The sequence below is a fragment of the Mustelus asterias genome, unplaced genomic scaffold, assembly GCF_964213995.1.
Source record: "Mustelus asterias unplaced genomic scaffold, sMusAst1.hap1.1 HAP1_SCAFFOLD_1156, whole genome shotgun sequence".
Classification (NCBI taxonomy): Eukaryota; Metazoa; Chordata; class Chondrichthyes; order Carcharhiniformes; family Triakidae; genus Mustelus; species Mustelus asterias.
In genome coordinates this window covers 56,158-81,420 of record NW_027591101.1, presented here as the reverse complement: position 1 = coordinate 81,420, position 25,263 = coordinate 56,158, and the positions used below count along the sequence as shown (strand labels likewise).

The 25,263-nt window shown below is 43.5% G+C and overlaps 3 non-coding genes across 3 annotated transcripts; 2 read left to right on the top strand and 1 right to left on the bottom strand.

Moving 5' to 3' along the window:
- Positions 1-11,809: 11,809 nt before the first annotated feature.
- On the top strand, positions 11,810-11,882 carry trnat-cgu (transfer RNA threonine (anticodon CGU)). The gene has a single exon. It is a non-coding gene; the product is annotated as a tRNA-Thr (tRNA).
- Positions 11,883-20,403: 8,521 nt separating this feature from the next.
- On the bottom strand, positions 20,404-20,476 carry trnak-cuu (transfer RNA lysine (anticodon CUU)). Its single transcript has one exon. It is a non-coding gene; the product is annotated as a tRNA-Lys (tRNA).
- A 3,923-nt stretch (positions 20,477-24,399) lies between these two features.
- On the top strand, positions 24,400-24,472 carry trnat-ugu (transfer RNA threonine (anticodon UGU)). The gene has a single exon. It is a non-coding gene; the product is annotated as a tRNA-Thr (tRNA).
- The last annotated feature ends 791 nt before the right edge of the window (positions 24,473-25,263 follow it).

Genomic DNA, 25,263 nt, shown 5'->3' with positions numbered 1-25,263 from the left:
AATGTGCTAGAATGTTTGATGCGTTGCAAATTTGATCAGGGGTCAAAGGAATGTATCAGAAAAGAGGGGCAGCGGCAGATCCGCACTTCATCTCGAATTCCTCGTCTTGAATATTTTTCCCCATTTCTCCATTATGAAGGCATCTTTTTTGAAAAGGTGGATCCCCTGTCATTTCCTCTCGTTCAGTTACAACATCAATTGTGTCTCTCTCTTTGAGCACACGCTACTGTTCTACATGTTTTAGATTGAAATTAACTTTGTTACCTCCGTCTATAAAATCATTATTGTTGAAAGAAGGAATTACTATATATGCACGATGTGAAAATAGGAACATCATTTTACAAAGAACAAAGAAAATTACAGCACAGAAACAGGCCCTTCCGCCCTCCAAGCTTGCACCGACCACACTGCCCGAAAGAACTAAAGCCCCCTATGCTTCCAGGTGCCATTACCGTCTGTTCCCATCCTAATCATGTATTTGTCAAGACGCCCCTTAAAAGTCGCTATCGTATTTGCTTCCACTGCCTCCCCGAGCAGCGAGTTCCAGGCACCCACCACCCTCTGTGAAAAAAAATTGCCTCGGACATCTCCTTTAAACCTTTCCCCCCACAGCATAAACCTATGCCCCCTAGTAATTGACTCTTCCACCCTGGGAAATAGCTTCTGAGTATCCACTCTTTCCATGCCCCTCATAAACTTGTAGACTTCTATCGGGTCACTCATCAACCTCTGTCATTCCAGTGAGAAAAAACCAAGTTTCTCCAACCCCTCCTCACAGCTAATGCGCTCCATACCAGGCAACATCCTGGTAAATCTTTTCTGTACCCTCTCTAAAGCCTACACATCCTTCCAGCAATGTGGCGACCAGGATTGAACATTATATTCCAAGTGCGGCCTAACTAAAGTTCTATAAAGCTGCAATACTTAATTGAGAATATTTAAACTCAAAGCCCCGGCAGATGCAGGCAAGCATGCCGTATGCCTTCTTGACTACCTTCTCCACCTGCGTTGCCACTTTCAGTGACGTGTGTACCTGTACACCCAGACCTCTCTGACTATCAATACTCTTAAGGGTTCTGCCATTTACTGTATATTTCCTATTTGTATTCGACCTTCCAAAATGCATTACCTCACATTTTCTTCTCATTGTGCCATGAATATTCAGCACTTCTAATTTTAATGAATGAATTTTGAGGCCATGTCAGTGAAAATAAATAGCCCTGAGAGCTATTAAGATTGGGCAAGAAATTTAAATTCTTCAAACGTCCCTCAAACTGAGCGAGAAACAATTGATTTTTCTTCCTGGTTTTAGAACTAGGGGCTTTTCGCGTGTTAGGCGAACATGATAACCACTATACTGCAGCAGCTGATCGCTGAGCCCATGCAATCAGGCTGTCTGCAATGTTCAACTCCACTATGTTGTTGCAGGTTCTAATGGTGAGACTGACAGCCCATGTCACTGAATACAAGAAGACAAACGTTACATCCGACCGGATGTCTCAATTTATCTTGAACTTCAAAATTTAAAATCTTTCATCTGGCAAATGTCTAAGAGAGCAATGATTTATGCTCAATCATTAATGCATCATTCTCACCTTCCTCCCAATAGTATCAACCAATTCTACTCAGTGTATGTTTCATAGAATCATAGAATCCCTATCGTGCAGAAAATGCCATTCGACCCAACGAGTATGCACCGACCCTCTGATATCCTATCCCCGTAACACAACAGCTTTCCTCTGGATGATCTATCTAACCTAAGGGGCAGTTTATCATGGCCAATCCAGCTAAACTGCGCATATTCTGTCAATATTTAATATCCGTACATTTATTAATATAAATGTCATCATTGTGAATTGAACTTTTCTGAAATACACAATATTGAATTGCAAACATGACTGACCAACAAAAGAAATCGAGTTTAAAGCAAAACACTGCGGATGCTGGAATCTGAAACAAAAACAACAAATGCCGCAAAATCCCAGCAGGACTGCCAGCATCTGTAGGGAGAGAATGGAGCCAAAGTTTTGAGTCCAGATGACCCTTCGTCAGAACGTATTTCCTCCTTTCATTCCATGAAGCTGATTTTTCTCCGTGTGAAGTCATTGTCCAATCCAAATTTGAAGAAGGAGTTTCTGCATTTTGCCTTAGTTAACAAACGTTATCTGACGAAGCGTCATCTATTAGACTCGAAACGTTGGCTCTATTCTCTCCCCACAGACGCTGTCAGACCTGCTGAGGTTTTCCAGCATTTTCTGTTTTTGTGTGTGAAAAGAAATCGAGTCACTGGGTGATACGGATCCCAGTCAGATTGAGCGCAGGCAGCTATGAAACAAAGTCAAATATCTTAAAAGGGAAGAAGTTTAAGAATGATCTATTAGTTATACTTGATCCCCTTTTATTCTGGGTGTGAAACATTCTGGCGCCTAAATCCTGTTCATCTATCGGGAAGTCCAGCAGATCGCACTGAGTCTTGATTTCGTCATCTGCCTGAGTGTTTTTTTCTACTTCTCTATTATGATCATGTTAAAAGATTGTTCTGTGCAATGTTGCCATTTCCTCTAGTTCAGTTACAGTATCACTTGTGTCCGTTTTATTAGCACACAATTCTATTAGATATGTTTCAGATGGTGATTATAGGTTTATAGGTGCAGACATGTTAGTCTGCACCTATAAATCCATTGAATTCTGTTGTACACTGGACGAATTGCCAACATGTGCATCTTATCAAAATAGGAACATTTCATTCCTCATGACGTCTTAAAATGCAGCATTTCTGAATTTGCTGAAAGCATTTGGGGCCGAGGTCACAGCAAATATAATATGGCTGTAATATCGAGATTCTGATAATGTTCAGAAACAAACTTAAATCCTGCAAACATCGCAGTTCTATGTTTCCAATCGGTTGCAAACCAATGACTTTTCGCGTGTAAGGGGAGCGTGATGACCAATACACGACAGAAATGATTGGTTACTATAAAACCTAAAGGGAATGTCTCTGTATCATTCACTGCTCTCAGGCCCGCATTCATCTTTGTACTTCAGTTGGATTGTCTCTGTATCATTCCTCTCAATCTCAGCCTTGCCTATGTCAATGACTTTTATAGCTCTCTCAAAGTGTACAGGTGCATTGGATGATATAGGAAGTGAACAGGTTAGGGACTAAGGACTTACTTGTCTGCATAGCACCGTTGATCAAATCATTAAACATGGTGGGTTAGCAAGCACTGATCTGATGCTCTGCTGAGGCTTCATTCTGCCACCTCGTCTTGGAAATTTCTTCGATATTAAACAGAGAGATCAGGCAGTGACAGGGCTGATCCGCTGAAGGATGCCTAAAATAGCTCCATGGCCAACAGTCTCCGACTCCAAATCACTGACTCCAGGCAGCCACTGAGCTGATGCACAAACTGGGCCACACTCAGCTGCAAAGGCACATTGCTCAGGTTTTTCACAGGAAGTATGTACAGGGATAGGAAAACATACCTTTCAAGTTATCACCAATTTACACTTGCATATTGCTCAGATCTACCTTGCAGCCACATTCATTTTACTGCTGCATTGTTTTGATTAAATGTTTATTTCTCTATTCTTTGATTGAAGTGTTTTTAGGCGTATATTTCTTCCCATCTGTTCTCTCTTTTGTTAGCTCCCTCAACATCAACTTCATTACTCCCTTTGTCAGCCGGAGATATCCCCTACCACCCCGCCCCCTTTTCTATCGTCCCGTTCCCTGGTTAAATCTCGCAGTCCATGAGGTGGTGTCGGGCAGCTCTGAAGCCTTTTTAAGTCTGAGCACCCTTTACTTGGTGAAGCTGATCTTCCCAGCCAAGCCTGAATTGAAGCAAATAACCACTGGAAATGAAACATAAACTCTTTAACTGTTAGGTACTCTCTCTCTCTCACTCTCGCCGATCAACCTTCCAGTCTGATGGGATTCTGGTGTGTGTTGTCTCAGCCGATCCTGGATTCAGCTGGGTGACAGTTTGATCCGAGGTTAATGAGGTTTCCTCTGGATGTGTGTTGGAGCGGCTGACAGCGCCGCTGCTCAATCTGGCTGTAACCTTCCGCGATTCTCTACACAAACCTCAACAGACTGGAGCACCCAATGATAGCTGGAAAGCAGTTTTTGTACGGGAGTGATACTGCTTTCTGTCACTGTGAGTCTGAAAGCGCAGTAATAGCGGCCAGCGCCAGTCAGCTGTAGGCTCGAGATGGTTAAAGTGGTTAATTTAGCCAAGGTCTGGAGATCAGCAGAGAAATTGGGTCCAAAACCTTCCCCTCTGTCTTCTTGTGTAATCCAGGACCTTTTCCATATAATGAACTGCAAATTCTTCTGTGGCTGCTGTCTGTACCAATATAGGACATAGTCGCTCGCTGTAGTGCTGTAGGTACATCGGAGAGTCACCGTTTCACCTTCTCTCCTCTCTAAAGACTGCGGCTGAGAAACAGAATCTCCATCACTCGGATCTGTAACATGTATTCGAGAAGAAAAATAAACTATGTGTTGGACGTGCTGCTGAAATAATATTAACACTTTACAGTCCAGTCTACATAACTGGAGTTATGAAATAAAGACAAATAAAGGCTGAATTACTCAGCAGCGTCAGGAAGCATCACTGGAGAGAAGCAGAGTTAAAGTTTCAGATCGAGATAACATTTAACCAGATTGCAGTCATCCTTACCGACAAGAAACAGCCCGAACACAATGCAGACGGTGAGGAACTCCATGGCGGCAGCAGAGCCCGGGGCTATGGTTACCTTTAAAAATCCAAGCATTGCCGGAACAGAATCTATTTTTAACGTCACTTTCTGATTTCAATGTCCCGTCCAATCAAACAATCGGCAATCTACCCGTCATAGATTGAGATAAGATTTAAATGAGTTTCAGTGATTGGCTGAAGCTCTTTGACCAACTGTATTAAATATCTGAGACTGGAGTCAGTCACTTGAGTGAGCACAATGTGTGGTGTGAGGGAAGAATCAGCTTTGCTGACAAGACCATAAGATATAGGAGCAGAGTTAGGCCATTCGGCCCATCGTGTCTGCTCCATCATTCAGTCATGGCCGATATGTTTAGAATCCCGACAGTGCAGGAGGAGGCCATTCCGCCCATAGAGTCTTCACCGACCACAGTCCCAGTCAGGCCCCGTTTCCGTAACTCCATGGCCAATCAACCTAACCCACATACTTTTGGACTGTGGGAGGAAACCGGAGCACGCAGGGGAAACCCACGCAGACACGGGGAGAATGTGCAGACTCCGCACAGGCAGTGACCCGAGGCTGGAATTGAACCCGGGCCTCTGGCGCTGTGAGGCAACAGTGCTAACCATTGTGCTAGAGTGCCATCCCTGTGGGGTTTCTCAACCCCATTCTCCCATCTTTTCCCCATAACGTTTGATCCCTTCACCAATCAAGGACCTATCGATCTCTGTCTTAAATATACTCAATGATCTGGCCTCCTTAGCCTTCTGTGGCAAGCAATTCCACAGATTCACCACCCTCTGCCTGAAGAAATTACTCCACATCTCGATTCAAACGGGTCCCCACTTTACTCTGAGGCAGTGCCTCGGATCCAAGACTCTCCTACTAATGGAAACATCTTCCTCACGTCTACTCTATCCAGGCCTTTCCGTATTCTGTAAACTTCAAAGAGATCCCCCACATCACTGTAAACAGCATCGAGTACAGGCCCAGAGTTCTCAGGTGGAAGCAGTTTTTTATTTGATCGGTTTAAATCGTTCATGTTGAATTTTATTTATTTTTATGTAGGTTTGTGATGGCTTCTCAAGATCATTAATCTCATTGTCATGTGCGTGACCTGTTCACACTGAACGCTTCGTTCTGAACAGTAGACTTCGTCGGGTTGCGATTTTAAATAAAACAATATACTGATTGTACAACAGCGGATTAGATGCAGATCCCTTGAGAGAAACAAATTCAGCAACACAAAAACATCCAAGCTAAGAAATGAAGATAAACGAATGCAAAGACAGTGAGTGATTCGAAGGCCGAGACCGTGATCGAAGGAGAGAGATGAGTGGAGAAGAACAGATGGAGATGTAGAGAGATGAGCAAGAGGAAAGAGAATGAGAGAAATGAGGCAGTGGCAGAGTGATAAAAAGTGGGACATTGAGATAAACGAGGGAGAGACGGGGGCAGCAAGGGAAATAGATGATGATACGGTGAAGGGAACAGTTGCAGATATGTAGAGATAATACAGAGAGTGACTCAAAGAGAGACAAACGAACAGATCACAAGAGAAACAGAGATAGACAGTGACAGGAACAAACGGGTACAACTTGAAAATCAATGGCCTAAATCCAATCAGGAAGGGATTCCAGAAAGCGAAAGATAAATAACATAATTTAGAACGTGACGCCAGCAGGGAGATTTCCGAGAGCCCCTTGACACCCTGAGAATGAAACCAGTATCACTATCACATTGTGATCCTTCTCGTGCCCCTGCAGTAAACACGCACATGCGGTGAGGCAGCTCCATCTGGCGGCGATCCGAGGTAAATTGTTATTTTCTGGAAAACCACCGAATTCTCAGAAGACGGAAGGACGTTCCTGCATTCGTTTTAAATCTCCGTTTATTTATTAGTGTCACAAGTCTCTGGACTAATAGATTCTGAGTTTCTCTTTCTCTCTGTATTTCTCGGGTTCTCCGGTTCTCTTTTCGTTTGGGACCGATGTATCTCGTTCTGCCATTCCGCCTCGGTTTCTCTATCTCCCTTTGTCCTGCTTCTGACCGTCTCTGTCTTCACACTTGCTCTACGTTCTTCTGTTTCTCCCCTTTTCCCTAAAGTTCAGGGTTGAGACAATCCGATTTCTCCCACTCTCCCATTTCAACGAGTCCACTCAATTACTCATTATATTATCGCAGCAATAATTGATAAAGTTAATAACCAGAACTTAAGGTGTAACATTACGATGGAAATATTTAAATGCAAATAACTAAAGAATATAGGAAATGAATGTGAACCCAGGGTCATGTTTGCATCTTGTGTTGTTATTTTAGAGTAGGCATCTTATCGGAATCTTGATGGCTCCTTCTTGTTTAAAATGGGCGTTTATAACCACTATTAATTGAATAAAGCGAATCGCCAGCAACGAAATAAAGTTGGGATTATCTCTCATGCATACGTTCAACTGCATCAAATTACATTGCAATAGTAAAAGTACTGCAAGAATAATCCGACATCGTGGCACAGTGGTTAGCCGTGCTGCATTACAGCGCTGGGGACCTGGGTTCAGTCACCGTCTGTGTGGAGTCTGAAGATTCTCCCCGTGTCTGCGTGAGTTTCCTCCGGGTGCTCCGGTTTCCTCCCGCAGTCCGAAAGATGTGCTGGTTAGGTGCATTGGCCATGCTAACTTTTCCCTCAGTGTACCCGAACAGGCGCCTGAGTATGGCGACGAGGGGATTTTCACATTAACTTCATTGAAGTGTTGATGTGACTGAAATTTTTCAGCATTAAGCCAATGTTTGAATGATCAATGCCTGTTCCATGGGCTCTCTTCGCTCTGAGATATTTAATATCTTCTGTGTTTTGTTACAGGGATAAATGTTGAAGATTCAGGATTTCAAGATCGATCTAAATGAAGCGTTCTGGAAGGACAGAGCATATTGTTGGACTGTAAATACTCGACAGCTGCTTTTCAAACTGTGTTATGGTGCATCCAGAATAGTGGGGGGGCACGGTAGCACAGTGGTTAGCACTGCTGCTTCACAGCTCCAGGGACCTGGGTTCGATTCCCGGCTTGGGTCACTGTCTGTGTGGAGTTTGCACATTCTCCTCGTGTCTGCGTGAGTTTCCTCCGGTTTCCTCCCACAGTCCAAAGATGTGCGGGTTAGGTTGATTGGCCATGCTAAAATTGCCTTTAGTGTCCTGGGATGTGTAGATTAGAGGGATTAGTGGGTAAAATATGTAGGGATATGGGGGTAGGGCCTGGGTGGGATTGTGGTCGGCGCAGACTCGATGGGCCGAATGGCCTCTTTCTGTACTGTAAGGTTTCTATGATTTCTATGATCCACTATCCCGGGCAAGCTCTGAGATATTTGATGAAGATATATAGCTCGGGCAATACCGATACGTCTCCGGATTTGTCAGATAGGTTCTCGGCTGCGTTGCACAAAGGAAACAACACTGTTCCCTTAAAAATCGCCAGGGCTCTTAGGACTGACTGCGCCGTGTATTTCTGTGCCATGGAGTTCACACTGGTGCAGAAATACAGCGAACCCCGCACAAAAGCCCCAGACTGGGAGTTCCGGTTAGAGATCAGCAGAGGGCGCTCCCGCACCGATAAACAGAAACAATTATATCGTGTCCACAGAAAGAGTCACAGGATCATAAATGAAATATCAAATCAAAACAGAACACGCAACATGAATAGCTGTGCCGCAGTTGGGTTTTTAACTTGCAACTATACTAAAAATAGAGTTATGGTTCGTTCACTCACGCGTCGTCCTTTGATGATATTCCCTTGCCTGCGTGAATTACTGTATAGCACTTTCCCCATCTTGACTCTCCGCTTCGAGGTCGCTTTGCTCAAAGAGTCTGTTTGGTCAGAGTATTTTGCTGTCTAATGAACAGCTTAAATTAAATATACATTTCGCAAGGTTGTCATTGTGCTATTTAAAACAATCCCTGGGAACAAGTTACCATTAATGTTCATTCTGATTTTAAATGTCGGTGAAATGTTTTCTGACACAATTCGTAACCCAGTGCTTCCGCCTTGCATTACCGGGGACTTCATTCCCACCCGTGTGCCTAACAATATAGCGATCTTCCCAATAGGCACATTGATTAAATCCCAGATTGGGATATTTCTGCTCACTGAAAGGCAGGCCCCCAACATTGGGAAACATGCAAATAACATGAGAGGATGCAATGCAACTAGAGCAGATTAACGAGAGTGCAGATTAGATCGAGACTTCTCTTATTTCAACTTCCCTTTTACAGAGCGGACAGCGACAATGTGCTGTGTATCCTGGAGGTGGGAGGGGGAATTTCAGACTGACACAAATATCGCCTAGATCTCGCTCCAAATCTCGGACTAAATGATAATCTTCGCATTGAATCTACTCAGTCCCATGAGGTCACAGGAGCTGAACACAAGTGAAGAAGGTGGATTTTGCAGTAATGGGTTGTAGGATGAAAGAAATACTGTGAAGGCAGCAGCAGTGGGGATAAAATGAAACAATTATCGAAAGTTACAGTAGAGGAACAGCTTATTAGTCTTGGCATATTGCTTTGAAACAACAGTTGTGATTAGTTGATCAGGAATAAGAAAGAGACAAGTTGTTTCATACGAAATTCTATTTTCACAATTTGTCACCTGTCATTGAGCCTGGGCCTTGGCGGTTAAAGCCTTGAATCTGAACCACGAGACCACCCGCTCTCCAGCATCACCTGCTCAATGTTGCCCTGTCTATCATTCCTTGTGTCAGTTAATCCACCTTGCCTTACTCTCTACCACAGACCTTCACTTTTGTTGTTTCTACCGAGTGACTCCTGACTTTGCAATCAGAAAATGCTGGAAATACTCAGCATATCAGTTGACATTTAGCAAAAACACAAATTATGAAACGTTTCCCATACCCTGTATTGAAAAGCATGCAGAAATATTGCTGTCCGGTTTCGAACCCTCAGAAATAATGTAATAATTGAAGTGGCGAGTTTGTTGTACGTTGTCAATGGCTGAACATATCACTGGTATTGAAGCAAATTGTGTCATTTTTCAGGAGAATCCCTTTGGTTCAAGTGTGCTTTCAGCGTGCTTAAAAATGACAAAAGGAGCGTGGATAAAGCAAATTTTAAAACATGCTGCAACCTGCTGGTCTGATGGATAGAGTTTGACACTTTCACTGCTGTTTTGATTACAGGTCAGGATATGAAGATTTATTGCTCGTGTCCAAACCATGAAACACATTTCAGTTATTTCCCTGTAGAATGCAGGAATCCTGGTCTCGCCTCATGTCCTGCCCTTATTGAAGTGAAGACCCTGACCAAATTCAACAGGAAGTTTTATTGTCATTTCTGGCGGGAGATTAGGAACCAGACGAGGTTAAGGACAGTTTAAATCGTACAGGCCCTTCACTGAAGCTCATTGTGTTTCTGACTGGAGAAGATTTCTCTTTGTTGCATGGATCACTTCTCTGATTAAATGACGGAACGGACTCGAAGTACCCAATGGTTCATACCAAATTCTTTGCCTCTGAGCTATTTCACTAGCAATACCGTTAAAATACCTGGTGATCGTTTGCACTTCGGTGGTAGCGGGTCCGAGTGGTCCAAGACGTTGGGTTGAGGTTCCAGTCTTTGGGGAGGCGTGAATTCCAATTCAAACGCTGCTACAAGTGGTTTTAGTTCTGGATACTACGCTGGAGATTTTCAGCTGTGAAGAGGGACGAAATACACTGGGGCTGATTTCGCCTGAGCATTGAATGCTGAGGGCCGACATGATTGAGTGTGCAAAACTTTCAGGGACATGGATTGGCAGATAGGAATAGTCGTTTCCCCATAGCAGAAGGGTGAACAACCAGGCGGCATAGATTTAAGGTATGGAGAAAGAGCTTCAGAGAGGATCAGAGGGTGATGGCAATCAGGAACCCACTGCCTGAAAGGTTGTTAGAGGCGAGAACACCAACACTAAGAACACTTAAGAACCATTTAGAAGAGAACTTTAAATGCCTTGATATCACAGGCAGCCACATTCGCCACACCTCTGGAGAACAGCTCTTTTGTCCATGTGTGAACAAAGGCTGACTGGAGAAGGTTTCTCTTTGTTGCATAGTTCAGACTTCTCTGAGTAACTGTTAGCTGGTTACTGCGAAGTCAGTGCTTCTTGATACCATGTTTGTTGACCCCTTCTATCACATTCCTGATGACCGAGGGCAGACTGGTGGTAATTGTCTTGATTTGATTTGCAGCTTGGCAGGTAATGACAGTGATGCAGTTGGACTGAAACTGCTTGGCTCGGAGCACGGCAAGTTCAGGAGCACAACGCTTCAGTAAAATTGCTGGAAGATTGCCAGTGCCGGGAGCTTTCGTTGTTTCCAATGTATCCACAAACATCTTTGTCTTCCAATCAACGCTGCACTGAAAGTGATTGTCGAATAGTGGGCGCCGCGGTGGCTTCGCAGCGCCAGGGACCCGGCTTCAATTCCAGCCTTCGGTAATTGTGCGGCGTTTGCACGTTCTCCCCGTGTGTGCCTGAGTTTCCTGCGGGTGTTCCAGTTTCCCCCCACAGTGTCCAGGTGTGCATGTTAGGTGGATTGGCGACGTATTTGCTGTAATTGCTTATAAATGATAGATTGACTGTGTGACTATCTGGCAAAGTTTAGACAATGACATGAAATGAGGCAATGGGAAAATAGATGATTATGGTCTAATTGCAAATCTCTCTTATGAGCTTTTCTAGTGGTCAGGATTAGGCGCCGTGCCCGGGATTGATTCCCAGTCACGGGGTGAACATTTTTTTGTTTAACTCTTCATTAAATCAAATTAGGCCTCACATCGTCTGCGAAGGGAGAAACAAGGGTTAATCTTCAAACTGGGTGAATTGTATCAGACGTGGAAAAGTCAGAGATGTAACAATAAGTATAAGCTCAGAAGAAGAATTTAACGGCAGGCACACGGCAAACATTGATCGTTTGAAGTAACTGGCACATGTCAAATTCTGCCCCTTTATCGCCACATATTCTAACTCCCTGCTCTCCCGCTCAAACACATCGATTTCTATCTGAAAATGCAGTCTGTTCCACCGATTATTATACATTTATTCCAACGGAATTGCAAAGGGTTGGCTCCATGGCTCAATGGTTAGAGCACTGGTCTCGTAAACCAGAGGTCGCGAGTTCGATCCTCGCTGGAGCCTTATTTTCAACTTTAGTTTATAGCCGCAAGTTACACTTGGTAATTTAAACGCTCGGTCGAATGCGGCCTTGATGTCAAGACCGATCACTCTCAGCTCACCTCGGGAATTCAGCTCCTTTGCCCATGTTTGAACAAAAGCTCAAATGAGGACAGCAGCTGAGTCACCCTGGCGAAACTCAAACTGGGCTTTGCTGAGGAGGTCTGTTGATGACCCTGCCATCGTCTAATTTGGCGGTAATTGGCTAGTTGGATTTGCCGTGCCTTTTTTTGTGCAGGACATACCTGGGCAATTTTCCACATTGTTGCGTAGATGCCAGTGTTGTAATTGTCCGAGAAGAACTCGGCTAGGGGAGTGGTAACTTCTATAGCACAAGTACTTTTGCCGGAATGTTATCAGGCTCCATTGCCTTTCCAGTATCCAGTGCCTCCAACCGTTTCTTGGTATCAATTGGAGTGAATCGAATTGGCTGGAGACGAGCATTTGAGATGCTGGGGACCACTGGAGGAGGCCGAGATGGATCATCCAGTCGACACTCCTGGCTGAAGATTGCTTTGAATTCTTCAGGTTTATCTTTTGCATCGAGGTGCTGGGCTGCACCCATCAGTGAGGATGAGGATATTTGTGCATTTTCTTCCTCCAGTGAGTTGTTTAATTGTCCACCACTATTCACGACTGGATGTGGAAGGACTGAAGAGGTTAGACCTGATCTGTTGGTTGTGGGATCGCTTACCTCTGTCTATCACTTGTTGTTTTTGCCATTTGGCATGTACATAGTCCTGTTCGGTAGTTTCTCCAGGTTGACACCTCACATTTTGGTATGCCTGGTGCTACTCCTGCGCCCCCCCCCCTCCCCCACCCACACACACACACCCTTGCACTCTCCATTGAACCAGAGTTGATTCCCTGACTTGATAGTAATGGTTATTTGGGGTATATTCTGGGCCATGAGATTGCAGATTGTGCTGGAGTACAGTTCCCCTGCTGTTGGTGGCCCACAACGCCCCATGCATGCCTAGTCTTGAGTTGCTAGATCGGTTCGAAGTCTGTCCCATTAAACACGGTGATAGTGCCACATAACACAATGGAGGCTATTCTCAATGCAAAGGCGCGACTTCGTCTCCACACGGATTATGCAGTGATCACTCTTGAGGATACCGTCGTGGACGGTTGCATCTGCAGCCGGTAGATTGGTAAGGATGAGGTCAAGTATGTTATTTCCTCTTGTTGGTTCCTTCACCAGCTACTGCAGATCAAGTCTAACAGTTACATCTTTTAAGACCCGACCAGCTCGATCAGTATTGCTGCTACTGAGCCATTCTCGGTGGTGGACATTGAAATCCCCCATCTAGAGTACATTCTGCGCCCTTGCCACCCTCAGTGCTTCCTCCAAGTGTATTTCAACATGGAGGATCACTGATTCATGAGCCGAAGGAGGGCGGCACCTGGTATCCAGTAAGAGGTTTCCTTCCACATGTTTAACCTGAAGCCATGAGACGACAGAGTCGATGTTAAGAATTCCCAGGGCAACTCACTCCCGATTGTATCCCACTGCGCTGCCATCTCTGCTAGCTGGCGGCACAGTGGTATACAGTCGCTGGGAGTTTGCTGGGGCATGAAATTGACACTGAGGCGAAATCGTCCCACAAGACGCTGAAGTGATCGAATTACATAAAATTTTACGAGGGATGATAGAGTGAACATAGACAAAATGTTTCTTCTTATTGGGCAATCGAGATCAAGAGGTCACAATTACATAAAAAAACAAAATACAATGAATGCTGGAATCTGTGCAAAAAACAGAAAATGCTTGGAAATCTCAACTGATCTGACAGCATCTGTGGGGAAGGAATAGAACCAACCTACTGTCACATGGATAGGTAGAGAGGCGGTAGATTTAAAACGGAGATGCTGGGGAACTACTTATTGCTAATGGTCGTCGACTTTTGGAACTCGCTGCCCCATAGGACGGTGGAGTCTGAATCATTAAAAAGGTTTAAAGAAGGAGACAGATATATTTCCAATACAACATGAATTAACAGATAAGGGGCAGTGGATTTGAGACCAGGGAAAGATCAGCCATGAACTGATTGAATGCTGGAGCAGGCTCGAAGCGTTGAATTTGCCCACTGCTGATCTTAATTCCTATGTTCCTAAGTGTAACTTTCAATTTTCAGAACCCACCAACCACATCAATGAGGCAGATGTGCAACCTATCTGCCAAAATACTTGTTTTGGCAGATAAGGCAAAGGAGGATCCAAAGAGCTTCGACAAAGACAGAAAGGGCAAAAGAGTAGCAAGGGAGAGAGTAGGGCCTCTTAAGGATCAACAAGATCATCTGTGTGCGGATCCACAAGAGATGGGTGAGGTGCTAAATGCATATTTCTCATCAGTATTTGCTGTAGAGAAAAGCATGGATGTTAGGGAACTTCAGGAAATAAATAGTGATGTCTTGAGGAGTGTACATATTACAGATAAGGAGGTGCTGGAAGTCTTAACGCGCATCGAGGTGGATAAATCCCGGGACCTGATGAAGTATATCCCAGGACATTGTGGGAGGCTAAGGAGGAAATTGAGGGTCCCCTAGCAGAGATGTTCGAATCATTGATAGTCACAGGTGAGGTGCCTGAAGATTGGAGGGTGGTAAATGTTGTGCTTGTTTAAAAAGGGCTGCAGGGAAGAGCCTGGGAACTACAGGCCAGTGAGCCTCACATCTGTAATGGGTAAGTTGTTGGAAGGTATTTTGAGAGACAGGATCTACAGGCAATTAGAGACGGAATGAATTATTAGAGATAGTCAACGACTTGCCTAGGCTTGCAAAATCTCACCAACCATCCTGGCTGGAGATAATACACACCTCTTTAACCTGTGCTTAACCCTCTCTCCACTCACAATGTCTGTACATTTAAGACCTGATTACCTGTAAAGTCTCGCATTCCAACCATTATTTTGTAAATTGAGTTTGTGTCTATATATGCCCTGTTTGTGAACACAACTCCCACTCACCTGATGAAGGGGCAGTGCTCCGTAAGCTTGTGGCTTGTGCTACCAAATAAACCTGTTGGACTTTAACCTGGCGTTGTGAGACTTCGTACTGTGTTTACCCCAGCGGGTGGTGGTGGGGGTGGGGAGGAGGAGAACTGGGGGGAGCGGTGGAAACAATCCTTCAGCATGCACACTATCAAACAGTCTCGCCGTTGCAGACTTGTCAATGGGATCACTTTTTATTATTCCAAACTCTAGAGAGAAAAGGGTAACCACAATGAATCTCTCCTCCAAGGGCAACTGTCTCATCACAGCAATCAATCCATTGAACCTTCGTTACACAGACAGCGCGAGAATAGAGGGAAATAAGAACACACTATGGAAAGTGGATAGAGGCACAGTGAGAGACTGAGAGAGTGCAAAATAATGAGGTCGTTACACAGAAACAAAGAGAGACAGATATAGACAGTGCGTGGGGGAGTCAGCCACATCGTATGAATGAATAACAATGTACACAAAGCCAGCGGCCGGAACCCACAAGCATTGGGTCCTCTGAATTGTTGACTAGGGATAAAGAGAAGGTCCAAAAGAAGAGTCAGCTTTTGAAAACATCTTGAACTGCCTGTGAGTGCGTTGTGTTGTTAGATTCCTTGTGTTGTCAGTTTCCCAAACCAAACCACGGGAAAACTCATCCTGCCGTGTGCACGGCAAAGAAATGAACAGGACTTTGCCATTGCAAACAACAACAATGGGGCTCGTCCTGGAATTGAACCCGGGACCTCTCGCAGCCTTGCACATCACATCACCCAAAGCGCGAATCATACCCCTGGACCAACGAGCCGCTGTTGCAGGAGCTCCTCAAATACGGATATATATTGTCATACAAATCTGATCAGACAGCTGCCCTGAAAGCTGGAAGCGCTGGAGAAACTCAGGAAGCCAGGCAGCAAGTGCACACAGGGAAAGGACTCTCTTCTTACACCTTCATAACCTTTCATTTTACCCTTTAAGCTGGTAAAGTTTGAAAATGTAGGAAGTTTTAAACAAGTGAAATCCAGGAGGAGCGAGGAAACATAACAACAGGAAAGGGCCCTGACCGGGTACAATTCAAGAGAGATAAATGAACAACTTGTTTACAGTCCATGGTCTGAGCGTGAGGAAAGCAGAGTATCATAGAATGTTTGCACCTCAGAATGAGACCATGCACAAAATCTTTGAAGAAGTCACGTGTGCTGTGGATAATAGGGAGCCGGTGGGTGTACTGTACAGCGATTTCACAGGAGCTGCAGTGATGAGGTTGGTGGATTTGGGAAATTGAGAGGAACACATGAGCAGCTTGTCTGACTATTTCATCTCTTTACCGCTTTCATGCTGCAGCGAAAAGTAATCCTTGTTGCCATTGGATGAAGGACTAACTTCTGTTCTACCTGAACAGAACATTTTGAAAGAGAGACTTGCCTCTGGTGGAAATAGATCTGAGATGAAAATAATGAAATATAAAACGAAGTAAATTAGATTAAACATCCAACGTGTTAGAAATATTGGGTCATCCAAACTATTAGAAATATTGGGTTGACAGTAAGTGGCATGAATTGATGCTGTGATCGCAGATATAGAACTGGAACCCACCATCACACTGAGTGAATCCGCTGTCTGTTTAAATGTTGATCAAAGAAAAATGTTAATCACTTTACACAATGGAACGTACGGTAACTCAGTCAATAAGCACCCTCCACTCACAAATAACAGAAAGGGTCAATTTCATCTCACAACTTTAAACTTCTTGCTGTTCCGTACATTTACCATGAAGGTTTATAAAGTAAGTGAATAGAATTTGTGATGGTAAAAAACATGTCCACGCCCATGAGGTACGTAAGCATAGTGGCGGACACAGAGGAACAAACATAACCATAGACCACGCGAGACAGAGGACAAAGGAGCAACAAAACGGAGGTTAGACATTGAAGGAATATAGCTTAGGGGTCGGGCATTTGACTGCAAGTCAAGACGCTTCTGCATTCAAATCGGATGCCTCTGAATATTCCCTTAATATCAATGAGCTATACCCCTTCAGGGCATTTTTGCAATCAATGATGAAGTACAAACTAACATTTTGTTTGCTCTAATTCAGTTCATATGCAACAACGATCTAGAGTCGGGGAAAATTTAAAAAAATGTTAATTTCAATTATGTTTCGACCTTATTTTAAATCGGGGAGCCTTTCGTATATGAAATGAACATGTTAACTCCTACAATCCAGAAGCTCTGCTCATGACCAATGTGACCGGCCTAGAATATCAAACAGTGCAGTCTGATTGCAATTTAAATCCTTGCTTTGTAGAATTATAATTCTGTTGAAAACCTTAGCCATGTGGCAGTCATTCATCTAACATAAGATTTAGAAAATAGCATTTGTCCCGAATTTTATCTCTTTCTCCATGACTGCAGTTGCAGAATATTATTCAAGCATTGGGGAATTGTAAATGCCACATGGCTGTGAGATAATGTGATTCCTTAATATTTAATAACACTTAGAGATGGGACAGCTGTTTTGAAAAGGTTTTTTTGAACACAATAATCAGTATACTTCAGGAACACAGGTGACAAATGGAAGTGTTTAGAATTTGATGCGTGTCCACAGATTCTGCCAAACCTGCTGAGAATTTCCACCATCTAATGCTTGTATTATAAATACAGGTTTTATCAGAACATAAAACACACCGCAAGACGGCAACGATAAATGAAATAGTCCCACAAGCTGTTCACGTGTAAATTTTAATTTCCGAAACCCACCAATCTCATCATTACTGATCCTGTGAAACTTACCTTGTAAAACACGGCAGGCATTCATCTCTCAAAGAACTGAAACGCCTCAAATATGAACTCTCTGCTCTCAATCTCAGGACTTTGCAATTATAAAAAACAGCATGCTGGTGAAAGTTTAACTCAGTCCTCACTCCACTGATCTTTGCCGACTTACTGTGTATTTCCCTCATTGAACACATTTCAGGTTGGGACAGACAAATTCCTGATCTATTGGCAGCGCTTTGCAGCCTATCACTGTCCTTCACTATCTGTGTTTGTTCTTGAACTGTTGCCCATGTGACATTTCCAATTCAGACACAAATATAGATCTAACTCCACTGCTTCTGACAGAGCTGTTTTCGATCAGGAAACAACTCAGGTTTGTTAAATGGATTATCAAAAACTTTAAATCTTAGCATATTGAAGCCGATCAATGACCCTGAAAGCGCCAAATCCTCAGCACTGGACCATGAGGATTTCATTCTCCTGGTTCTCCCATAGACTGAATACAGGAATTCCACAGTGCCAATTATTCACAGTCGCATTCTCCTTCCAGTCCTGTGCACGTTGTTCAGCTTTGAAATTATTCATCTTTTCACATTAGCTTCCAGTGTGATGAAAGCAGAGCAGTGATAAGCTGAAGGATTTCAACAGATTTACCACAATAAGGTTTATAACAAACATTACTCTTTGAATGTGGTGAGCTACAGTGAAATTTTATGCAGTCGAAGGTAACTCACTCATTCTGACAGTTGGTACCAGCAATTGCAATGTAAATATGATGTCGAGATACCGGCGTTGGACTGGGGTGGGCACAATAAGAAGTCTGACAGCATCATGTTAAAGTCCAACAGGTTCATTTGCTCCGATAATAAAATCAATTTGCTTTATGTTATCAGCGCCCCGAAAGCTCCTGACTCCAAGTAGACCTGGTGTTGTAAGACTTCCTAATGTAAATATGAATTGTTGTGAGTCATTGACAGGATTGTGGAATGGGGCAGATTTTTCCTTCTTCCTGTTCAACCTGCCACAAGTATCTCTCCCGTTTTCGACCAGGAAGCAATATCCACTCTCCTTAATTCATGTGTTGCACGACAGCAATGAATCATCATTCCCTAACCGTGAATCGAACCCAGACCATGGCAGTTAAATAAGCGAATTCTATCAACGAAACCAACATGGAAATTGAAGTGATCTGAGCACTATTGAGCAATTGTGGGCGTGTGTGTGCGTGTGTGATTTGGGAGAAAGGTCACGTGCTCTCGGGTAATCCCTGATGAATGAAGCCTCCGACCTCTTTATCGCTGAGCGTTTTGTGTTCTTGAGAAATCGTCCTCTGGGGCTGATGCAATGAGGCCAGGAGAGTAATTCACTGCACCGTCTGCAATGTGATTGCGGTGCGATTTGCTGAAAGCTGTTAATTTTATAAAATTAATCTTTTTGCGAATTCTAAATGAAATGCCCTTCAGTACCCGGTAAGAATTCTCACAACACCAGGTTAAAGTGCAAGAGGTTTGTTTGAAATCACGAGCTTTCGGAGCGCAGCTCCTTCATCACTCACGCTGAGGATTCACCACATTTTTCTGTCTTTGAATGAAAGCAATAGATATCGCGTCAATTCCCCTGTATCCTGAGTGTAAGACACTGATTTCCACAGTACACTGCTTTAAATGTTTGTTTTCAATGTGAAATTAAGTAGTTTGATTCCATGTGAAGCATTTAAACTTACACTCTTCCGGGAAGATGGTGACATAGTGGTAAAATCAGTGGAATATGAATCCTGTGACCCAGGCTCACAGGTCACGATCCCAAAGCAGTCTAGAACTGAAACGGAATTGAAAGCTAGTCTCCGTAATGAAGCTTTGTTTTCTGATTGTCATGAAAACACATCTTGCAGAAGGAAATCTGCCATCCTTCTCCTTTCTGGCCTCCATGGGACTCCAGAGGAAAGGCAATGTGATTGACTCTTAACTGCCCTCTGAAATGGCCCAGCAAAATACCCAGTTCAGAGGGAAATAGGGATGGACAACAAATGCTGGCATTGACAACAAAATATATATTGCATTAGCAGCATTTTATGAAATGATTAATTCTCATTTTGTTTCATTTCATGTGAAACAGGGTGATATATTCCAGTGTCTTATTATTTAAAACCTCAACCTTTCAACAGTTCAAACAGGTAAGATTCAGTCAGAGAAAAGTGAACCACTGTGATCCAAACCTAGGTTTTGTAGTTGCTCCGTATCCCACCTCAAAACAGAAAATGTTGGAAGGACTCATCGGCTTCAAGAGCTTCTGTGGAGAGGGAAAGAGAGTGAATGATTCAGGTTGCTGACCTTTGACCCTAACTGGAAAAAAGTAGTGATTTAATGGTTTTCAAACAAGTACAGAGTCAAGGAAAATAGAGAGGGAGAGGAGGAAAGAACAAACGGTATTTTGATCGGATGGAAGGCTGGAGTGATTGAATTACAATGGAGATGATTATTGTTCCCACTGACACAATCTCGCAGATCTGGGTTTGAATCTCATAATAAATGAGAACAAAACGTCTCTCGGAGTTCAGCGCTGAATTCCCCGCCTTCCAGTGAACCGGAGGCAGTTTTCAGTCACAAACCCACAACTGTGAGATAAACAACGTAGAAAGAAGAAAGACTCAGTTGGAGCGGTGACACTTCTGGAGGAACGGAGATCGGGAATTCACCCAAGAATGGGGCAAAGTTTAAAAATCAATGTCGCCCAACGTGGGGCTCGAACCCACGACCCTGAGATTAAGAGTCTCATGCTCTACCGACTGAGCTAGCCGGGCACATGTGCTAAGCTGCTTTCCATAACCTAAAATGCATGGAGACAACTATGGATTTTTCATCTGGTGTGTCAGCTTGTTCTGATTTCAAAGTTTACAATGAATCCACCGACAGAATCCCCAAAGTTCCTGTCCATTCCTCTCAATCATTAATTACATTTTTCACATCTTCCAATTCTTAGCCTCACCTCTCCCAAATATTCCAAACTCCTCTTACATCATTCACCTTATTATTCTTTGTTCTTAATAATTTAGCCAGGGGTGGGGGGAACTCAACATTTACACTGTCTAACTGTTTCCCAGTTTCAGACTTTTCAGTTAGATCAACTCTGATAATTCTAAACTCCAGAGCGAACAGACTCATCCCACTGATTCTCTCCTCCCAGGAGAAACGGAGAAATCAATCCAGTGAACCTCGGTTACACACAGACAGCTAAATAATGGACAGAGCAAGGAGCAAAAGATGTCAACGTAATAAAAACATAGACAGAGAGTCTGAGGGAGATATATAGAGACAATGAAAAACAGAAATAGTGAGTGCGGTACACATCCACAACCCACGAATGAATAACAATAGACACACAGCCAGCTGTCTCAACCAACAAACTGGTGACCAGAGATAAAGTGAATGGCCACAAGCATCTTAACCTTTTAATGTCTTGATTTTCTTGTGTGAGTGTTGTGTTGATAGATTGCCTGCACTGTGTGATCAGGTTCTCAAACCAAATCCCACGTAAACCAATCCCAACGTTTGCACTGCAAATACATTTATAAAACCTATGACTTGTCCAATACGAAACAACAGCTGATTGAGGAATCTAGCCCGACTTGTGAACCCGAGATCGCTCACACGTTTGTAGATGTTTATTCCCCAGGCCCGAGTAATACCCCTCGTCCAACGAGCCGCTGCTGAGGATGTTGTTCAATAAAAATATTTCCATTGACATCCAAAGCTGCTCAGACTTCTGCAGTGAAAGGTGAAAATGCTGGAAAAACTCAGAAAGCCAGACAGCTTGTGTGCACAGGAAAACAAATCTTATATTTTAGCACCATAACCTTTCATTGGGAAGAACTGGGAATTTCGAGAAATGTAAGAAGTTTTAAACAAGTGTTATCCAGCAGCATAACAAGAGGGTTTGAGGCCTCTTGCGGGTGTAAATCAGGAGAGATTAAATGAGGGAAACAAAGAATTTTAAAGTAATTAAACCACAGAATGGGGCCATTCCTCAGTCCCTTACAGGACGCAGTTGTGGTGAGGATGAAGGGGAAACTGTGGATGTAATGTACGTAGATTACATTGGAGCCACAGTGATGAGTTGGTGGGTTTTGAAAATTGAAAGTTACACTTAGGAACATAGAATTAGGAGCAGAAGTGGGCAAATTCACCCCTTCGAGCCTGAACCATCATGCAATCAGTTCATGATTGATCTCTCCCTGTTCTCAAATCCACCTCCCTACCTGTTCCAATATCCCCTCATCCCTTGACTTATCAGGAATATATCTGTCTCTTTCTTGAAATCATTTAATGATTCAGACTCAACCGTGCTATCGGGCAATGCATTCCACAAATTCATGACCCTCAGTGAGAAGCAGTTCCTCCTCATCTCAGTTTTAAATCTACCACCTCTCAACCTATACATTTGACATGGTGTTCCCGATTGCGCATAAGAAAAAAGATTTTACTTTCATCAATCCTATTTAGAATTTTATACACCACGATCACTTCAGCATGTTGTGGGACTATTTCACCTCACTGTCGATTTCATGTCCCAGCAAGCACAATTGATGTTGTCATTAGCTGAAGCAGTCACTTATGTTCCACCCAAACTGGGCACATTAAGGGATATATGCTAAGTCATTTTGAAAAACACAGTTCACCCGTGACCCTGGGAGTCCAGTGGGTTGTATTCAGTACTCCCCAGTGTTGTTTGTTTTCAATTCCCGCTCAGGAAACGATCATTTATAGGTCTCAGCAAACTATTAAAAAATAACCTGATTGACTATCTGATCGAAAGCAGATCTACTAATATCAGCCGAGTGAGTTTTGCAAGTCTACATCACAGCTGGAAATGTCACATGTGCAACAGGTCAAGAACAAACACAGTAACAGAAAGATAGTGATAGGCTGCAAAGCGCTGACAATTGAGATGGTGATGGAAGGTAACATTTGGATGGTAAAAATGTCAGATTTTGGCGTTCACACTGAATTATTCACCTTTCCCCTCACTCTGCAACGAAAATATTTGGAAAAGGCTCTCTCTCGTTTCAAACAGTCGAAAGTGGAATTAATATCTGTAAGTGGAATGTCTGTTGTATGTTGTCACTGATTGAATGTATCACTGGGATGGAAACAGAAGGTGCCATATTGCAACAGAGACTTGCTTGTGGTGAATGTAGTCTGGCCTGGCGCGAAAAATAAAGCAATACATGCAGTGTGTGTAAAGCAAGTTGTAAAACAGGCGAAAAGCAGCTGGTCTGGTGGTCAGAGTTTGACACTTTCACTGCTGTTTGGATTGGTGGTCAGGTAATGGACATTTGTTGCTCTCATCCAAACCGTAAAAACAAAAGTCAGTTATTGCCTTGTGGAACATATAAAACACAATCTCGCCTCATGTCCTGAAGTGACGACTGAGCAAATTCAACAGGAGGTTTTTTTCTTGTCATTTCTGGCAGGATAGTGGGAACCAGAGAAGGTTAAGGGCAGTTTAAATGATGCTGGTCCTTCACTGCAGCTCATTCTGTTTCTGACTTGATGTGATTCCTGCTTGTTACAGAGTTCAGGATCAATTGATTCAGTAAAGGAGCAGGCTCAAGCCGACTGATGGACTGTCGCAGCTCCATTGCTGCTAATTTCAATAACGATACCAGTAAAGGACACAGCTGCTTACGTGGTAACGTAGCCGAGTAATCTAAGCCAGTGACTGAAGGTCCAGTCTCTACGGAGTTGTTGTGTTCGACTGCAGCTACTGCCAGAATGGGTTTGAGTTTTGGTCCCTGCAGTTGAAGTCCAGCATTTCAGATTGAATGCAAGAGTTTGTGCCGTGTCGTTTTTGGCATGAAGAAAGAGGGGCGACAGAGCAATGTAAACAGGTGTTGAGGTAAAGGAACGAGTGTGGAAGGACTGGAGCAAATTATCGTGGATTCTGGAATCGGAAACAAAAAGAGAAAATGCTGGAAAATCTCACCAGGTCTGGCAGCATCTGTAAGGAGTGAAGAAAGCTGACATTTCGAGACCAGATGACCCTTTGTCAAAGCTGGGAGGAGTGGAGCTGCTCCGATGGAGAATATAAACGGGAACACTGGTTGAATGGCTGTCTGTCGAAATAAACAGCAGGATTGCAAACATTGAGACTGCAGTCCCGGCCCAGGGGATGGATTGGGATTTTCTAACTGAGGTTCAAATCCTATCATGTGCGCTTCCCGTCATTCCTCATTGTAACTTTTTTTTAATTGAAAGTTATTGGAAATGAAGCAATGGGTGCAGAGATGATCAACTCACTCCATATTTGTCACATCAGCGTCACTGAGGGTCCAGTGATCAGCGTCGGCGCCGTGACGCGGTTTCGATTCCCAGTCTCGGAGTGAATAAATTTTTGTTCATTTCTTCATTCAATAAAAACAGCGTCCGTGAAGGGAACAACAAGCTAAATCTTCCAGCTGGATGAACTTGTATCAGAGCTGGAAAAATCAGAGATGTAACATTAACGATAAACTCTGAAGAAGAACCACATGTCACACACAACATACATGTCAAGTACATACACAATACACATGTCAACTCATGTCACTTTCAACTTCTGTCTTTTAACTTCCGGCTCTCCACCTCAGACATTTCCACATTCATCAAAAATCTCCATCCTCAAACCCCATCCTGGTCCTCAATCCACGGATAATACTGCACTTAGTGGCAGCTACTTGCAGCATTTGGCTCCATAGCTCAGTGGTTAGAGCACTGGTCTTGTAAATCAGGGGTCGCGAGTTCAATTCTCGCTGGAGCCTACGGGCAAAGTTTAGCTGATAGAAGCTGTAGGAAAGGGGAAGAGAGTCTAAAAGTCAAACAAGAGATCAGTCGAGGTTCAGATCGGGTGTGATTTTGGAAAGCGAAAAGATATGTCCTTCTTCGTAAATAAATCGAAAGAGCAGGACATATTTGAAGAGCTGAAAAAGGTTAGTGTCGATATTGAGAATAGATGCGTTTGTACAAGGAATGCATAAAGTTGGCATGTAGGTGCAGGCAATGATTGGAAGGAAACTTGCATTTTAGTCTTTATTGACGGCAGACTGGAGTCCAAGTATAACGAGGTGTTGCTGCAGTTGCACAGAGTTTTGTTGAGACCACATGTTGAATATTCTGTGCAGATATGATATTCACATTTAATAAAGGGTTTATTTGCATTGGAAACGGTGCAGAGAAGGTTCAGCAGATGATCCCTGGGATGAGGGAGTTGTATGATGAGAGGCTGAGTAAATTGGGCTGAAAGTCTCTGGAGTTTGGAGGAATGAGAGGCGATTTCATTAAACCTACACAAGTCTGATTGGGTTTGACAGGGTGGAGGCTGAGAGATTTCTTCTGCTTGTCGGGAAATCTAACCCACGGCAGTACAGTCTCAGGAAAATGGGCTGATCATTTCGGCCTATGATAAGGCGAAACTACTTCACTGAAATGGTTGTGAATCTTTGAAATTCCCTATGCCAGACAGTTATGGAAGCTCCATCATCGAATACATTTAAGGTTGGGATAGACAGGTTTCTGGCCTCTCGGGGAATTCAGGGATATGGGGAGCTGGTGA